General features: G+C 44.3%; 1 long non-coding RNA gene across 1 annotated transcript in view; it reads left to right on the forward strand.

Annotated features, from left to right (window-relative positions):
* The window catches only part of LOC142468804 (uncharacterized), a 35,934-nt gene that overhangs the window by 9,215 nt on the left and 9,113 nt on the right, over positions 1–17,606 (forward strand). The window lies entirely within an intron of this gene.

Raw genomic sequence — 17,606 nt, forward strand, 5'->3', positions numbered from 1 at the left:
CCAAAAAGTCCTATTATCCACATTTGGCTAATAGGCATATTAGCCATTACTGGGGACTTGGGGGTAAGGGAGTGGATTATGGGGGTAGGTTCCACGGGGAGGGAGGTTACACCGACTGGGAGATTTACGGGGCTGGTTAACCCCTTGTATGCCATAGTGGTTGTACCGCTATGAATACAATGGGTACTAGGGTAGTGAGGGTATTTGTATTAACCTCCTGGTTACCTTAGTGGCCATGAAGGCATGCATAATGCATGCTTTCATTGCCACTATGGCTTCAAATGGGTTAATTTATTATTTTTTAATTGAGAAGGAAGACGTCTGGTATATATTGCATTGCATTGCAATATATACCTGCTATCTTTCTTATCCTATAGCTAACACACGCCAACCTTATAGCCAGTTACTGCCAGGATAGCACTTATCCGGATGGTAGGTGGCTTAACGCTGCATTCGCCGTTTGCAAATGAACAGACTAACGGACGTTAGTTTAGCCTGAATTTTTTTGGAGGACACCCATTAGACCGATAGAAAATTACGTTCGTTACCTAATCTTGTAATGGTCGTTATTAACAGTGACGGAGTTCTACTTCTTAGAACGCGGCTGTCCTTCTTCTCACAAACCCTAAAAGTTTCATAAGTTGTTCTCATTTCATCAGGAGTTGTTTGGTGCTCTTCAATAAGAGAAGTCAAAGAATATAAGGTGATCCTCAATACTTAGTGCAAAAGTACAAATTAAAAAAATCAAGATGTCATGAAAATGTTAAGAAATCAATTAATCCAAAATATGAAAATTAATATTAAACTCAATATATGTGAATTTGTAAATTAGTGAATTAAATTGTGAAATAATTATACGTCTTGTTAACTAAATTGTGAAATAAATTCAATAATGGTCGCAACTCAAAACCCCAATGAATCGTCCCAATTGTTCTTCTTGTCAAATGTTGTTAAAACTCGGCGAGTGCTGAAATCCGATCCTGATGTATAAATACTGTAGTATATATATACAGAAATATATAGTATCATCATTCCACACTCTTGTGGTATAAGGGGCTATGTGAGTGAAATGATCAAAGTCTTTTTCTTATCCCACTAAGAAGGCTGGGGAACGATGACACTAAATTTCTCTCTTTTTTTCAATTGTAGGCCTCAGACCCCCCCCGGTCGCAGATCGGACCCCCTAGGGTGTACTAAGGTCTGGCTACATATGTCTAGGTGGTGCATACCTGTGGGCAACAGGAGGGCCTGAGTCTCCCGCGATGGCGTGGGGGTGTACAGGACCAGGTTTCTGGGGTTCTTGCCTTCATCTGATCTCAATGGTGCAACACATATATCTCTGTTAAGCACGAGGGATATGGGGTGGAACCCTTACAGAGAATTCCCACTCAGGGATGAGAGATTCCAGTCTCAGCCTTTGTTAAAAGTAGCAGCAGTTCTCTTTATTGGTCACAGCAGCACACAGCACACAGCAATCCCAGCAACACGCTGGTCTCAGGTACAGGGTCTTCTCTCCCAGCTCCTGACTGTACCCCCTCAGGATGGTCTGTGGGTGTTCACTGTATCCCTGCCACCACCCCAAGCCGCGGGCGCTCCGGGTGGGGCTAGCTCTTCCCTCACCCCCTAGACAGGGTGAGAGGCATTGGTCCACTGTAGCTCTATCAGCTCTACTCAGGGACAGCCTGATCTCCTCCAACTGTATCCCTTAACAAGGACTCTCTCTCTCAGAACTGACAGGAACAACCTTTCACTGACAGGAACAACCCACTAAATAGACTGTGCACTGCCCTTTATGACTTTGGCAAGCCCCTCCCCTATGTCTCTTGCCTTAGACACAGAGTCAGGTGGCCTACCTCCACCACGCAGGGCAGGGCTTGAAGTGGGGGAAACCCATGATAACTACTGGCAGCCTGCTCTTAGCAGGACTTATACCAGTAGGGGGATCGACATATAGCCCTATTTCTTACCAGAGCTACACATTCATTTATACATCAATATCTACTTTCTGCGCTTCCCAAGTTTTAAGAAGGTTCTTTAATAAGGGAGCCTGATTGCTATATAATTAACTAATTAGAACTACTTAATAAGAATGATGCCCTCTAATATTCAGGCAATCAGGTTGCTATTCATTTGGAGTCTGTATAGTACACAACACAGTGTTATACATTAATAAAATATCACCTCTTACAGTATACTAATTCACATTATCTGTGCATATCACCATAAACATAATGTACGGCTAATTACTTCCTATGGGGAAATGATAATAAGATAACTTCATCATTTATTAATAAAATACATAACAGTATAAAAAACCTACAAATACTGTATTAACTCCGATATCAATTTTTATAAATTATAAATATATATATATATATATACAAACGCACATAATTCTAATAAAAATCCATTATTAAAATTCATCACAGTGCCACACTCATACAGATACAGCGGCTGTTATTCGAACAAATAAGGGAGCGCTGCTGGACTCAACGCGGCCAATCGCCCCAGGCACACGTGTTTATCGCGGTGGCTTTGTTTGAATTTCATGGATTGTGTGCAATTATATGCAATGAAATGAATGAATTGTAATGTGTACAGTACTGTGCCACTGTGCTACTGTGCCACTGTGCCACTGTGCCACTGTGCTACTCTGCCACTGTGCTACTGTGCTACTGTGCCACTGTGCTACTGTGCTACTGTGCCACTGTGCTACTGTGCCACTGTGATACTGTGTCACTGTGTCACTGTGCTACTGTGCCACTGTGCTACTGTGCTACTGTGTCACTGTGCTACTGTGCTACTGTGTCACTGTGCTACTGTGTCACTGTGTCACTGTGTCACTGTGCTACTGTGCTACTGTGCTACTGTGCTACTGTGCTACTGTGCCACTGTGCTACTGTGCTACTGTGTCACTGTGCTACTGTGCTACTGTGTCACTGTGCTACTGTGCTACTGTGCCACTGTGATACTGTGTCACTGTGTCACTGTGCTACTGTGCCACTGTGCTACTGTGCTACTGTGTCACTGTGCTACTGTGCTACTGTGTCACTGTGCTACTGTGTCACTGTGTCACTGTGCTACTGTGCTACTGTGCTACTGTGCTACTGTGCCACTGTGCTACTGTGCTACTGTGTCACTGTGCTACTGTGCTACTGTGTCACTGTGCTACTGTGCTACTGTGTCACTGTGCTACTGTGCCACTGTGCTACTGTGTCACTGTGTCACTGTGTCACTGTGTCACTGTGCTACTGTGCTACTGTGCCACTGTGCTACTGTGCTACTGTGTCACTGTGTCACTGTGTCACTGTGTCACTGTGCTACTGTGCTACTGTGCTACTGTGCCACTGTGCTACTGTGTCACTGTGCTACTGTGCTACTGTGTCACTGTGCTACTGTGTCACTGTGTCACTGTGCTACTGTGCTACTGTGCTACTGTGCTACTGTGCCACTGTGCTACTGTGCTACTGTGTCACTGTGCTACTGTGCTACTGTGTCACTGTGCTACTGTGCTACTGTGTCACTGTGCTACTGTGCCACTGTGCTACTGTGTCACTGTGTCACTGTGTCACTGTGTCACTGTGCTACTGTGCTACTGTGCTACTGTGCCACTGTGCTACTGTGCTACTGTGTCACTGTGTCACTGTGTCACTGTGTCACTGTGCTACTGTGCTACTGTGCTACTGTGCCACTGTGCTACTGTGTCACTGTGCTACTGTGCTACTGTGCTACTGTGCTACTGTGTCACTGTGCTACTGTGCTACTGTGTCACTGTGCTACTGTGTCACTGTGCTACTGTGTCACTGTGCTACTGTGCCACTGTGCTACTGTGCTACTGTGCCACTGTGCTACTTTGCCACTGTGCTACTTTGCCACTGTGTCACTGTGCCACTGTGCCACTGTGCTACTGTGCTACTGTGTCACTGTGCTACTGTGCTACTGTGCTACTGTGCTACTGTGTCACTGTGCTACTGTGTCACTGTGCTACTGTGTCACTGTGCTACTGTGTCACTGTGCTACTGTGCTACTGTGTCACTGTGCTACTGTGCTACTGTGTCACTGTGCTACTGTGCTACTGTGTCACTGTGCTACTGTGTCACTGTGCTACTGTGCTACTGTGCTACTGTGCCACTGTGCTACTGTGCTACTGTGTCACTGTGCTACTGTGCTACTGTGCTACTGTGCTACTGTGTCACTGTGCTACTGTGCCACTGTGCTACTGTGCTACTGTGTCACTGTGCTACTGTGCTACTGTGTCACTGTGCTACTGTGCTACTGTGTCACTGTGCTACTGTGTCACTGTGCTACTGTGCTACTGTGTCACTGTGCTACTGTGTCACTGTGTCACTGTGCTACTGTGCTACTGTGTCACTGTGCTACTGTGCTACTGTGCCACTGTGCCACTGTGCTACTGTGTCACTGTGCTACTGTGCTACTGTGTCACTGTGCTACTGTGCTACTGTGCTACTGTGTCACTGTGCTACTGTGCTACTGTGCTACTGTGTCACTGTGCTACTGTGCTACTGTGTCACTGTGCTACTGTGCTACTGTGTCACTGTGCTACTGTGTCACTGTGTCACTGTGCTACTGTGCTACTGTGCTACTGTGCTACTGTGCCACTGTGCTACTGTGCTACTGTGTCACTGTGCTACTGTGTCACTGTGCTACTGTGCCACTGTGCCACTGTGCTACTGTGCTACTGTGCCACTGTGCTACTGTGCTACTGTGTCACTGTGCTACTGTGTCACTGTGCTACTGTGCTACTGTGTCACTGTGCTACTGTGCTACTGTGCTACTGTGTCACTGTGCTACTGTGCTACTGTGTCACTGTGCTACTGTGTCACTGTGCTACTGTGCTACTGTGCCACTGTGCTACTGTGCTACTGTGCTACTGTGTCACTGTGCTACTGTGCCACTGTGCTACTGTGCCACTGTGCTACTGTGCTACTGTGCCACTGTGCTACTGTGCTACTGTGTCACTGTGCTACTGTGCTACTGTGCTACTGTGCCACTGTGCTACTGTGTGACTGTGCTACTGTGCGACTGTGTCACTGTGCTACTGTGTCACTGTGCTACTGTGCTACTGTGCTACTGTGTCACTGTGCTACTGTGCTACTGTGTCACTGTGCTACTGTGCTACTGTGTCACTGTGCTACTGTGTCACTGTGCTACTGTGCTACTGTGCTACTGTGCCACTGTGCTACTGTGCTACTGTGTCACTGTGCTACTGTGCTACTGTGCTACTGTGCTACTGTGTCACTGTGCTACTGTGCCACTGTGCTACTGTGCTACTGTGTCACTGTGCTACTGTGCTACTGTGTCACTGTGCTACTGTGCTACTGTGTCACTGTGCTACTGTGTCACTGTGCTACTGTGCTACTGTGTCACTGTGCTACTGTGTCACTGTGTCACTGTGCTACTGTGCTACTGTGTCACTGTGCTACTGTGCTACTGTGCCACTGTGCCACTGTGCTACTGTGTCACTGTGCTACTGTGCTACTGTGTCACTGTGCTACTGTGCTACTGTGCTACTGTGTCACTGTGCTACTGTGCTACTGTGCTACTGTGTCACTGTGCTACTGTGCTACTGTGTCACTGTGCTACTGTGCTACTGTGTCACTGTGCTACTGTGTCACTGTGTCACTGTGCTACTGTGCTACTGTGCTACTGTGCTACTGTGCCACTGTGCTACTGTGCTACTGTGTCACTGTGCTACTGTGTCACTGTGCTACTGTGCCACTGTGCCACTGTGCTACTATGCTACTGTGCCACTGTGCTACTGTGCTACTGTGTCACTGTGCTACTGTGTCACTGTGCTACTGTGCTACTGTGTCACTGTGCTACTGTGCTACTGTGCTACTGTGTCACTGTGCTACTGTGCTACTGTGTCACTGTGCTACTGTGTCACTGTGCTACTGTGCTACTGTGCCACTGTGCTACTGTGCTACTGTGCTACTGTGTCACTGTGCTACTGTGCCACTGTGCTACTGTGCCACTGTGCTACTGTGCTACTGTGCCACTGTGCTACTGTGCTACTGTGTCACTGTGCTACTGTGCTACTGTGCTACTGTGCCACTGTGCTACTGTGTGACTGTGCTACTGTGCGACTGTGTCACTGTGCTACTGTGTCACTGTGCTACTGTGCTACTGTGCTACTGTGCCACTGTGCTACTGTGCCACTGTGCTACTGTGCTACTGTGCCACTGTGCCACTGTGCTACTGTGCTACTGTGCTACTGTGCCACTGTGCTACTGTGCCACTGTGCTACTGTGCCACTGTGCTACTGTGCTACTGTGCCACTGTGCTACTGTGCCACTGTGCTACTGTGCTACTGTGCTACTGTGTCACTGTGCTACTGTGCTACTGTGCCACTGTGCTACTGTGCCACTGTGCTACTGTGCTACTGTGTCACTGTGCCACTGTGCTACTGTGCTACTGTGCTACTGTGTCACTGTGCTACTGTGCTACTGTGTCACTGTGCTACTGTGCTACTGTGTCACTGTGCTACTGTGCTACTGTGTCACTGTGCTACTGTGCTACTGTGTCACTGTGCTACTGTGTCACTGTGCTACTGTGCCACTGTGCTACTGTGCTACTGTGTTACTGTGCTACTGTGCTACTGTGTCACTGTGCTACTGTGTCACTGTGCTACTGGGCTACTGTGTCACTGTGCTACTGTGTCACTGTGCTACTGTGCTACTGTGCCACTGTGCTACTGTGCTAGTGTGTCACTGTGCTACTGTGCTACTGTGTCACTGTGCTACTGTGCCACGGTGCCACTGTGCCACTGTGCCACTGTGCTACTGTGCCACTGTGCTACTGTGCTACTGTGCCACTGTGCTACTGTGCTACTGTGTCACTGTGCTACTGTGCTACTGTGTCACTGTGCCACGGTGCCACTGTGCTACTGTGTCACTGTGCTACTGTGCTACTGTGTCACTGTGCTACTGTGCCACTGTGCCACTGTGCTACTGTGTCACTGTGCTACTGTGCCACTGTGCTACTGTGCCACTGTGCTACTGTGCTACTGTGTCACTGTGCTACTGTGCTACTGTGTCACTGTGCTACTGTGCCACTGTGCCTCTGTGCTACTGTGCTACTGTGTCACTGTGCTACTGTGCCACTGTGCCACTGTGCTACTGTGCTACTGTGTCACTGGGTCACTGTGCTACTGTGCTACTGTGTCACTGTGCTACTGTGTCACTGTGCTACTGTGCCACTGTGCTACTGTGCTACTGTGTCACTGTGCTACTGTGCCACTGTGCTACTGTGTCACTGTGCTACTGTGTCACTGTGCTACTGTGCCACTGTGCTACTGTGCCACTGTGCTACTGTGCTACTGTGCCACTGTGCTACTGTGTCACTGTGCTACTGTGCTAATGTGTCACTGTGCCACTGTGCTACTGTGTCACTGTGCTACTGTGCCACTGTGCTACTGTGCTACTGTGTCACTGTGCTACTGTGCTACTGTGTCACTGTGCTACTGTGCTACTGTGTCACTGTGCTACTGTGCCACTGTGCTACTGTGCCACTGTGCCACTGTGCTACTGTGCTACTGTGTCACTGTGCTACTGTGCTACTGTGTCACTGTGCTACTGTGCCACTGTGCTACTGTGTCACTATGTCACTGTGCTACTGTGCCACTGTTCCACTGTGCTACTGTGTCACTTTCAGGTGTTTAAAAACCAGAACACTAAAATGCCATTTTCTGCATTCGCGTCTTAAGGCGGGAAGGGGCGGTACGGTTGGAAGAAATCCTGCGCCGTGACATGGGTATTCCGAGGTACACACCGCGTGATGTGTTCGAATAACGGCCGCTGCAGCTATCGCGGGGAGAATTTCTACATAAAATATTGATCCTCTCCTTTAACCCTTTGGTGACATAATCCCATATTCTATAAAGTGCGATAGTGTTGATACGGATTGTAAGCCCTTTGGGCAAGTGACTCCTTTTCTTAATGTTTCCTTTTTTGTCTGAAGCGCTTATTCCCATTAAGTCTCATGCTATTTTCTCAGATATAAAACTGCTGTGAAGCGCTATGTAAATAGATGGTCATATACAAATAAAAATGTACATACATATGGCGCGGAAATCCCAATTTAAATCAATAGGGCTTCCATGTAACAGAGCAGCATCGGCACTATTGCATGTTATAGAATAAGGGCCATTGCTTCTAATCTTTAAATCCAATCATTTTCTTGTTTGGGCAATACTTTTAATCTTTCAACACCAGGTACAGGTATGCTCACTCCAACCTTCTGTAGTCAACACCCATCAACGCACTGGAAGCTGCCCTCTCCTATGGTGGCCTTTCTTTCTCCCATACTCCACGCCCTGATGGCGCCTCTCCTCTCTCTGCCGTTACCGTACACACTTACATAGTTACATAGTTACATAGTAGATGAGGTTGAAAAAAGACGTAGGTCCAACAAGTTCAACCTATGCTAAATTTAGACAACAGATACTTGATCCTATATCTATACTTACTTATTGATCCAGAGGAAGGCAAGGACAAAAAACCCCATTAAGGGGAAAAATTAATTCCTTCCTGACTCCAAGAATTGGCAATCGGATTAATTCCTGGATCAACATCCTTCCCATGTGTACTTATTTGGTATATCCCTGTATACCTTTCCCATCTAAAAAGATGTCCAACATTTCTTTGAACAAATCTATTGTATCTGCCATGACAGTCTCGATGGGTAACGAATTCCACATTTTAACTGCCCTTACTGTAAAGAACCCTTTCCTTTGTTGCTGGTGAGATCTCCTTTCCTCCAACCTTAAGGGATGGCCCAGAGTCCTTTGTACTGCCCGTGGGATGAATAGTTCTTTTGAAAGCTCATTGTATTGTCCCCGAATATATTTGTATATAGTTATCATATCCCCTCTTAGACGCCTCTTTTCTAATGTAAATAAATCTAATTTAGCTATCCTCTCCTCATAAGTTAGATTGTCCATCCCCTTTATTAATTTGGTGGCTCTTCTCTGCACTCTCTCTAGTTCCATAATGTCTTTTCTTAGGATTGGTGCCCAAAATTGTACTCCATATTCAAGGTGTGGTGTTACTAGTGCTTTGTAAAGGGGCATAATTATGTTTACTTCCCTTCCATCCATTGCCCGTTTGATGCAAGATAAGATCTTGATTGCTTTTGCAGCTACTGCATGACATTGGGCACTATTGCTAAGCCTGCAGTCTACAAGCACTCCTAAATCATTCTCCATCAAGGATTCCCCCAATATATCTCCATTTAATTTGTAAGTCGCCTTTTTATTCTTGCATCCCAAATGCATAACCTTACATTTATCTGTATTAAACCTCATCTGCCATTTACCTGCCCACGTTTCCAGTCTCTCCAAGTCCTTCTGAAGAGAAATTACACCCTGCTCTGATTCTATTACCTTGCACAATTTAGTATCATCAGCAAAGATGGAGACTTTGCTCTCAATCCCAACCTCAAGGTCATTAATAAACAAGTTAAAAAGCAGGGGTCCTAGTACCGATTCCTGAGGTACTCCACTCATGACTTTAGCCCAACCTGAAAAAGTTCCATTTATGACAACCCTCTGTTGTCTGTCCTTTAACCAGTTTTCAATCCAGGTGCATATATTATTACTGAGTCCAATTTTCTTTATTTTGTACACCAACCTCTTGTGTGAAACTGTATCAAATGCCTTTGCAAAATCTCAGTAAACCACATCTACTGCATTACCCTGGTTTAAATTCCTACTTACCTCCTCAAAGAAACAAATAAGGTTAGTTTGGCATGATCTATCCTTCATAAATCCATGCTGACTATTACTAATAATTTTGTTTTCCATTAGGTATTCCTGAATATTATCCCGTATTTAACCTTCAAATAGTTTCCCTACTATTGAAGTCAGGCTTACAGGTCTGTAATTTCCTGGTTGTGATCTAGCTTCCTTTTTAAATATAGGCACCACATCTGCTTTACGCCAATCTTGTGCTGCTGAGCCTGTGGAAATTGAGTCCTTGAATATTAAATAAAATGGTTTGGCTATTACTGAGCTTAACTCCTTGAGAACTCTTGGATGTATGCCATCAGGGCCAGGTGCCTTATTTACTCGAATTTTTTCAAGTCGCTTATGAACTTATTCCTCAGTTAACCAATTGTTCATTAATATGGAGGTTGTGGCTTCCTCCTGCGGCACTACTATTGAACTTGAGTCTTCCCTGGTAAACACAGAGGCAAATAATTTGTTTAATACCTCAGCTTTTTCCTTATCACCAATAATTTGCCTACCCATCTCACACTGAAAGGGTCCTATATTATCTTTTCTCATTTTTTTGTTATTAAGGTACTTAAAGAACTTTTTAGGGTTGACCTTACTTTCTATTGCAATCCTTTTTTCATTATCCATTTTTGCTAATTTGATTGCCCTTTTGCAATTTTTGTTACATTCCTTATAATTCTGATACAATGTCTCCGTCCCTTCTGACTTAAAGAATCTAAACGCCTTCCTCTTCTTGTCCATTTCCTCCCCTACCTGTTTATTTAGCCACATTGGTTTTGACTTATTTCTTTTATACTTATTACCCAAGGTTATAGACCGATAAGTGTGCTTTTCTAACAATGTTTTAAAGACTGCCCATTTATCTTCTACATGTTTCCCTGCAAAAACATCATCCCATTGTATTACTACTAGATTAGACCTCAGTTTATTAAAATCTGCCTTTCTAAAGTTTAAGGCCTTTGTTGAATCTATTTTTTGATAATTTATTTCAAATGAGACCATGTTATGATCACTGTTACCCAAATGTTCCAGGACTTGAATATTTGTTATTACTTCTACATTGTACCCTTCCTATTCCTCCCTCTCTTGCGTTTTCCTCCTTTGAGGCTCAGATTGTCCAGATCTTCTCTCCTCTCCCTGTCCATGTGGCTATCGTCTATCGCCCACCTACCTCTACTCATCCCCCTTCTGTCTTTCTCTCTCACTTAGAATCCTGACTCTTTCTTTCTTTGCTCAGACTCCCCTTTTCTTCTCCTTGGCGACTTCAACTGCCCCATTGATGACCCCTCTCTCCCTAGGGTCTCCCACTTTTTCTATGTCTAACCTCTTCTTTTGATCTTCAACAGTGGACTGGAGCCGGCACCCACAAGGATGGACACTACAGTGGCCTGGTTTTCACTAAACTTTTCTCTCTCTGAGTCCATTTCCCCCCTTCCTGTCACTGACCATCTAATGTCATCTCTCTCGCTTCTGCAGAGACCTGCGCTCTCTCTTAATCTACTATACCAGCTTTCGATTCCACTTATGCTCCTCCCTCTCCTCTCTCAGCCCTGCTCTAGACCCTGACAAACTGGTCAGGAAGAACAACTTTGCCCTATCCTCCTCTCTTGATCTACATGCCCCACTTTCTCTCTGCAATTCTTGCTCATCTAACCCCAGACCCTGGCTAAATTGCCACATGCTCATGCTGCGCTCCTGCACTCATTCCTCTGAACGCCTCTGGAGGAATCTCACACTCTCGCAGACTTCCTTCACTACAAATGTATGCTATCCTGTTTCGGCTCTGCCCTCTCTCAGGTTAAACAAACCTACTTTTCTTCACTAATCAAAACACAGAATTCTAACCCACACCGACTCTTCTCTGTCTTTGACTCCCTACTCAGACCACCCTCGGCTGCCTGTTCTTCCTCCATCTCACCTCAGGACTTTGGCGACTATTTAAAGGAAAAGGTGGAATCGATACTTCAGGACATCCCCATTGCATCCTCCTCCCATCCTACACTCTTCCTAACTCTCCTCCTGCCTATCTTGACTCTTTTTTCCCTGTCACAGAGGAGGATGTGTCGCTGTTGATCTCCTCTTCTCCCTCTTATCACTTGCCCTCTTGATCCCATTCCCTCCTAACTCCTAAAACCTCTTGCTCCTACTATAATCCCTACACTCACACACATTGTTTACTCCTCCTTTAAACATGCAACAGTCATACTATTACTTAAAAACAGCAAGCTTGACCCTACCTGACTTTCTAACTATCTGCTTGTCTCCTTCCTGCCTGTAGCCTCTAAACTACTTGAATGTCTTGCATTCTCACTTGCTCCATTTTCTGAACACATATTCTCTCCTAGACCCTCTACAATTGGGCATCTGCACTGTTCACTCCACTGAAACAGCCCTCACTAAAATAACTAATGACCTCCATGCTGCCAAAGACAGAGGTCATTACACTCTGCTCATATTTCTCAACCTCTCTGCAGCGTTTGATACTGTGGATCACCCTCTTCTTCTTCACATTCTCCATATTCTTGGTATTTGTAACAAAGCTCTATCCTGGATCTTCTCTTACCTCTCCCATCATACTTTCAGTGTCTCTTCTACTAATACCTCCTCCTCATCTATCGATCTCTCTGTGGGGGTACCCTGGGGCTCTGTCCTGGTACCTCTTCTCTTTTCTCTGTACACACTCACTCTAGGTGACCTAATCACATCTCTTGGGTTGAAATATCACCTCTATGCTGACGACACACAAATGTACTTTTCAACCCCTGACCTTACACCTGCTGTACAGACCAAAGTTTCTGAATGTCTCTGCGATATCATCCTGGATGGCCTTCTGCCACCTTAAACTCAACATGGCAAAAATGGAGCTCCTCATATTTCATCCAAAACCTGGTCCGATAACCTCCTTCCACATTACTGTTTTAAGTACTGTCATACTCCCAGTAGCCCAAGCACGCTGCCTAGGGGTCACACTCGACTCTTCTCTCACATTCAAAACGTTTCTAAACCTGTCGCTTTTTCCTCTGCAATATTACAAAGAAACTCCCTTTCCTCTGTTGCTTGACTGCTAAAACTCTGACAAAGGCCCTCATTCTCTCCCGTCTTGATTACTGTAACCTCCTGCTGTCCGGCCTTCCTGCCTCTCACTTGTCTCCCCTACAATCTATCCTAAACGCTGCAGCCAGAATAACTCTGCTCTTTGCTAAATCTGTCTTAGTGTCCCCCTTGCTGAAATCACTCTCCTGGCTACCTATCAAATCCTGCATCACACACTCAACTGTCCTCCTCACTTTTAAAGCTTTACACTCTTCTGTCCCTCCTTACATCTCCGCCCTAATTTCTCACTATGCACCATCCCGACTCTTGCGTTCCACTCAAGGATGTCTTCTCTCTACCACCTTTGTATTTAAAGTCCTCTCCCGCTGTAAACCTCTCACTGACTGCCCACACCTCAGGAATGCCCTTCCCCTCAATATCAGACTAGCACCCTCTCTATCCACCTTTAAGACACACCTTAAAACACACCCGCTTAACGAAGCATATGAGTAGCATCGTGGCTAATACATAAAGCTTGTCCCCCTACAGACGCACTTACCAGAATGCCCTCCCGCTGTCTCTGTACCTTCTTCCTACCTACCAATTAGATTGTAAGCTCTTCGGAGCAGGGACTTTTTGCTAAATGTTACTTTTATGTCTTAAACACTTAGGGCCTCATGCAGTAAGCACCGATAAGGCTTTTATCGGCATTTTCCCGCCAAAATTGCATTTGCTATTCAGTAAGCGCCGATAAGTGGACAAAATCGGCATTTTTTCTTCCCGATAAGAATTTATCGGCAGGCGGCTGCCGATAATCCACTTATCGGCACTTTTCGCCACTTTTTCAAATCGGCTGTATTCTAGTAGCCCCGATCAGCTTATCGGTGTTGATCGGCACTCTAAAATTGAGATTTCTACGGCAATTTGTCCCGCCAACTAAAGTTGGCAAGTTGGAGGGGAGAAAGATCGGCAAGGTTGCCGGGACGGCACTTAGAAAAAATAGCTCATCTCTACATCAATGGAGTCAATGGAGTGGGGACTTATAACTTTATAGGAGTGTTTACGTTCTATTGCTCATAATAAATGTGTGCTTGGCATTACAGTGTGGATGTGATTCACTTCATCGTGTCACGCTTACGTTTATTATTTGCAGAACATTGTACTTGTCTATGTTATCATGTTTTGCGTGTCACATTAGTCTTAATGTTATGATGTGTCAAGGGAAACTCCTATAGTAAACTCTTAAAGGAAGAGGTCACATCGTATGAAACATGTTACTTAAGTGTGCTTCAATTTATTATATGATGTAACACATTTCACACATCTAACAGATCCAGCGTATAGTAATGTTGGTATACATTATAGAATGCTTTGAATGTGTAACGCATGATCAAATGTCAATGTAGCTTTTTTTTTCATGTTTACATGTAGTTTGTGACCTCCCTCTTTTTATGACGTCCGCAATTGGACACTCAATAACATTGCATGTTTACATTGTACACGATGCATTATAATCATTTCATGCTAACTTATACACAGATCTATAATAGTTACTAATTTTGAGATGATTCAAACATAATCAATAGCAAGTATCCTGATGGCATGAAATTATGCATAGGCACATTATAATTAGTTCATGTGAACATGTGACAATAACATGATAAATTAGACATGTTGCAACGTAGTTTTTCAACGTCAATGTCATGGTTGTATTCTAATGAGATGACTGAGTGTTGCGTTCATAAGTGGTACATGCATTACACATTCCATAAATACTTGCGAATAAATTGTTGTTCAGAGCTTAACGTAACATCATAGTCAAATATCATGATTGCCTGATGAACACACATAAATAATCCGTATAATTCGTAATGTATACCCGTTTGAAGTTCACAACTTGGATATGTTTATTTAACACCTTGCACTTCATCAACTCACGTGACATCATCACATAGGTATTTAAAGGAGGGCAATTACCTGCGCATTGACAGCTACGGACCTGAAAATGATACATCGTTCATGAGACGGAGGAGGATTCTATTGGAGGAGAGGCTAGCTGAGGGACAGGATGTCACAGGGCAAGGAAGGGATAGGGACAGGGACAGGGACGCGGAGGGGAGAGCTAGAGGGAGGGGGAGAGGGAGAGGAGATGAGAGGAGAAGAGAGAGGAGAGAAGTTGTGCCTCGTCCACGTTTGTACAGGGAGAGAACCATGTTAGATGGGATGAGTGAGGAGGAGATCATAAGTCGGTATCGTTTGAGTTCAGCAGCAATCTTAGCTCTTTATGAAGAGATATGGGTAGATTTAGATTTTGTGACAGCCAGAGGTCGTGCAGTCCCTGGGCTTGTTAAAATGCTGTGCTCATTACATTATCTTGCTTCCGCGTCATTACAGACAACTGTGGGCATAGTGGACGGGGTCTCGCAATCTACATTCTCGCTGGCCTTTACCCAGTTTCTATGTACACTGAATAGACGCGCTAGGAATTATATTAATTTTCCTACAGAGCACACAGAGTGGCTGGAAGTCAGGAATGGCTTTTATACCATATCCGGGATACCATGTGTGATGGGTGCTATAGATTGCACATATGTTGCCTTGATCCCACCTAGTCAGAGTGAGCATGCTTACCGCAATCGTAAGCACTACCATTCCCTGAATGTACAGGTGGTATGCGATGCCACGATGAAGATAATGCATGTGGTAGCCAAATTCCCTGGTTCCAGCCACGATTCCTCTATCCTGAGAAACTCATCAGTCTTCCATGCTTTTGAAGAAGGCTATTTTGGACCTGGTTGGCTGGTGGGTGAGTACATATTATGATGTGTTCACAAACAACTCTTGTTTTTATATGAAATGTTGTATGTAATAATGTTTACACCAATTGTTTAATATTTGTGCACGATGGATTATAGGGGACTCAGGATACGGAATTAGGCCGTGGCTGTTCCAAACCCTCAATCTGAAGCAGAAGAGAGGTATAATGTTGCACATATATCTACAAGATCTGTCATCGAGAGGACATTTGGGCTGCTTAAAACAAGATTCCGGTGTTTAGATCGAACTGGTGGGGCACTTCAATATAAGCCTGCTAAAGTGTCAGATATTGTAATTGCTTGTTGCATTTTGCACAATCTGGCACTCCGCATTAATTTAGAAACCGACATAGGTCAGGCCTTGGAGGACGAGCATCCCGTACATTTAGCAGCTGACACTGAGCAAACAGCCTGTGGTGTGGAGACACGTTGTAATGTGATTAACACATATTTTTCATGTAAGCAACTACCTATATGTTCATAGTACTACATAGATGTATTAATTCATTGTAATGATAAATACATGTGTCCAAATACCATTCACTTAGGAAACAGATGAATATGGTTCTCCCACCTTTCTGTTCTCTGCTGTGTGGACAAATGCATGTTGCTCCGGTATGTCATTCATCAACAGGTTGTATTATACTTCTTACCACTAAAACGTTTTGTGTGTACGTGAGGGAATAATGTGTACAAAATCTATCTTTTCTGTACATGCTATTTTTGGATATGCATAAACAATAAACCTACTATGTTGATAGCCAATAACTAGTGCAATATGGTTACATACAAATGTTCATGGTTTAATGATGTGTATATAACATTCATTAGCTCATGCATGTTAGGTTAGCACTACAACCTAGGTGATAATATAACATTCACATGACTAAAAAGTTTCTATCACCTCCCTATTGTTATTGTGTACGTTCAGATACAATGTCTACGAGTTGTTATGTAGCATTTACATTCTTTGACAAGTCACACGTGAGATTATAATATATAGTAGATTAATGTGTTTGCTGAGTCATAATGTTGGTTGCATATATCACATGGCAATACATATAATGTTAGTAGAAAATAAAAAAATATCAATATAATTTCTAACTTCAGTGCTTAGCAACATCATTATGATAATTAAGTGCAGAGTAAATATTTGCACTATAGGATAACATTATGTAGTGATTGTTAATATGCGCAACAATCATTGCAAGCATTGTTACATATTTATTATAATTGTTGTTCGCTAGTCGTCACAATCAGCTAATATAACGATTGGCCCATCTGAAATCATATATTGGTCCCATGTATTAATTCTCGACATCTGTGAAATACAGAAAACACATGATGTGCAAAGATTGCACATTTATCTATGTTTCAGCATGACAACGCTTAACACATCTCTATATGATTGTGGATATTCACGCATAAGTAACATACAGGCATACCCCGGTTTAAGGACACTTACTTTAAGTACACTCGCGAGTAAGGACATATCCCGCAATAGGCAAACCGCAGCTCACGCATGCGCCTGTCAGCACGTCCTGAACAACAATACCGGCTCCCTACCTGTACCGAAGCTGTGCGCAAGCGAGGAGACTATAGAGCATGTTACAAATGGGTTATTTACGTCAGTTATGCACGTATATGACGATTGCATGCATCGATAAGTGGAAAAAGGTAGTGCTTCACTTTAAGTACATTTTCGCTTTACATACACGCTCCGGTCCCATTGCAGTACGTTAATGCGGGGTATGCCTGTATATGTTTAAACTGCAAGGATCAAAGTAAAGATACCGAACTATCTCATGTTTCAAATGCCGGTGTTCGCATTACTACTGATATGTTTCTTCCGGTTCCTACATATATATTAATGTGCACGCACAACGTCTGTTGCGCGCGCACGTCACGAATGTGTGGACTAAGTCTTAGCGCATGCGCAAAAACGATGTGTACGCTGTGCGTTCAATACATGTCCCTCCATGGTGCTGCTAGCAGTATGC

Source organism: Ascaphus truei, chromosome 1, assembly GCF_040206685.1.
Source record: "Ascaphus truei isolate aAscTru1 chromosome 1, aAscTru1.hap1, whole genome shotgun sequence".
NCBI classification, from domain to species: domain Eukaryota; kingdom Metazoa; phylum Chordata; class Amphibia; order Anura; family Ascaphidae; genus Ascaphus; species Ascaphus truei.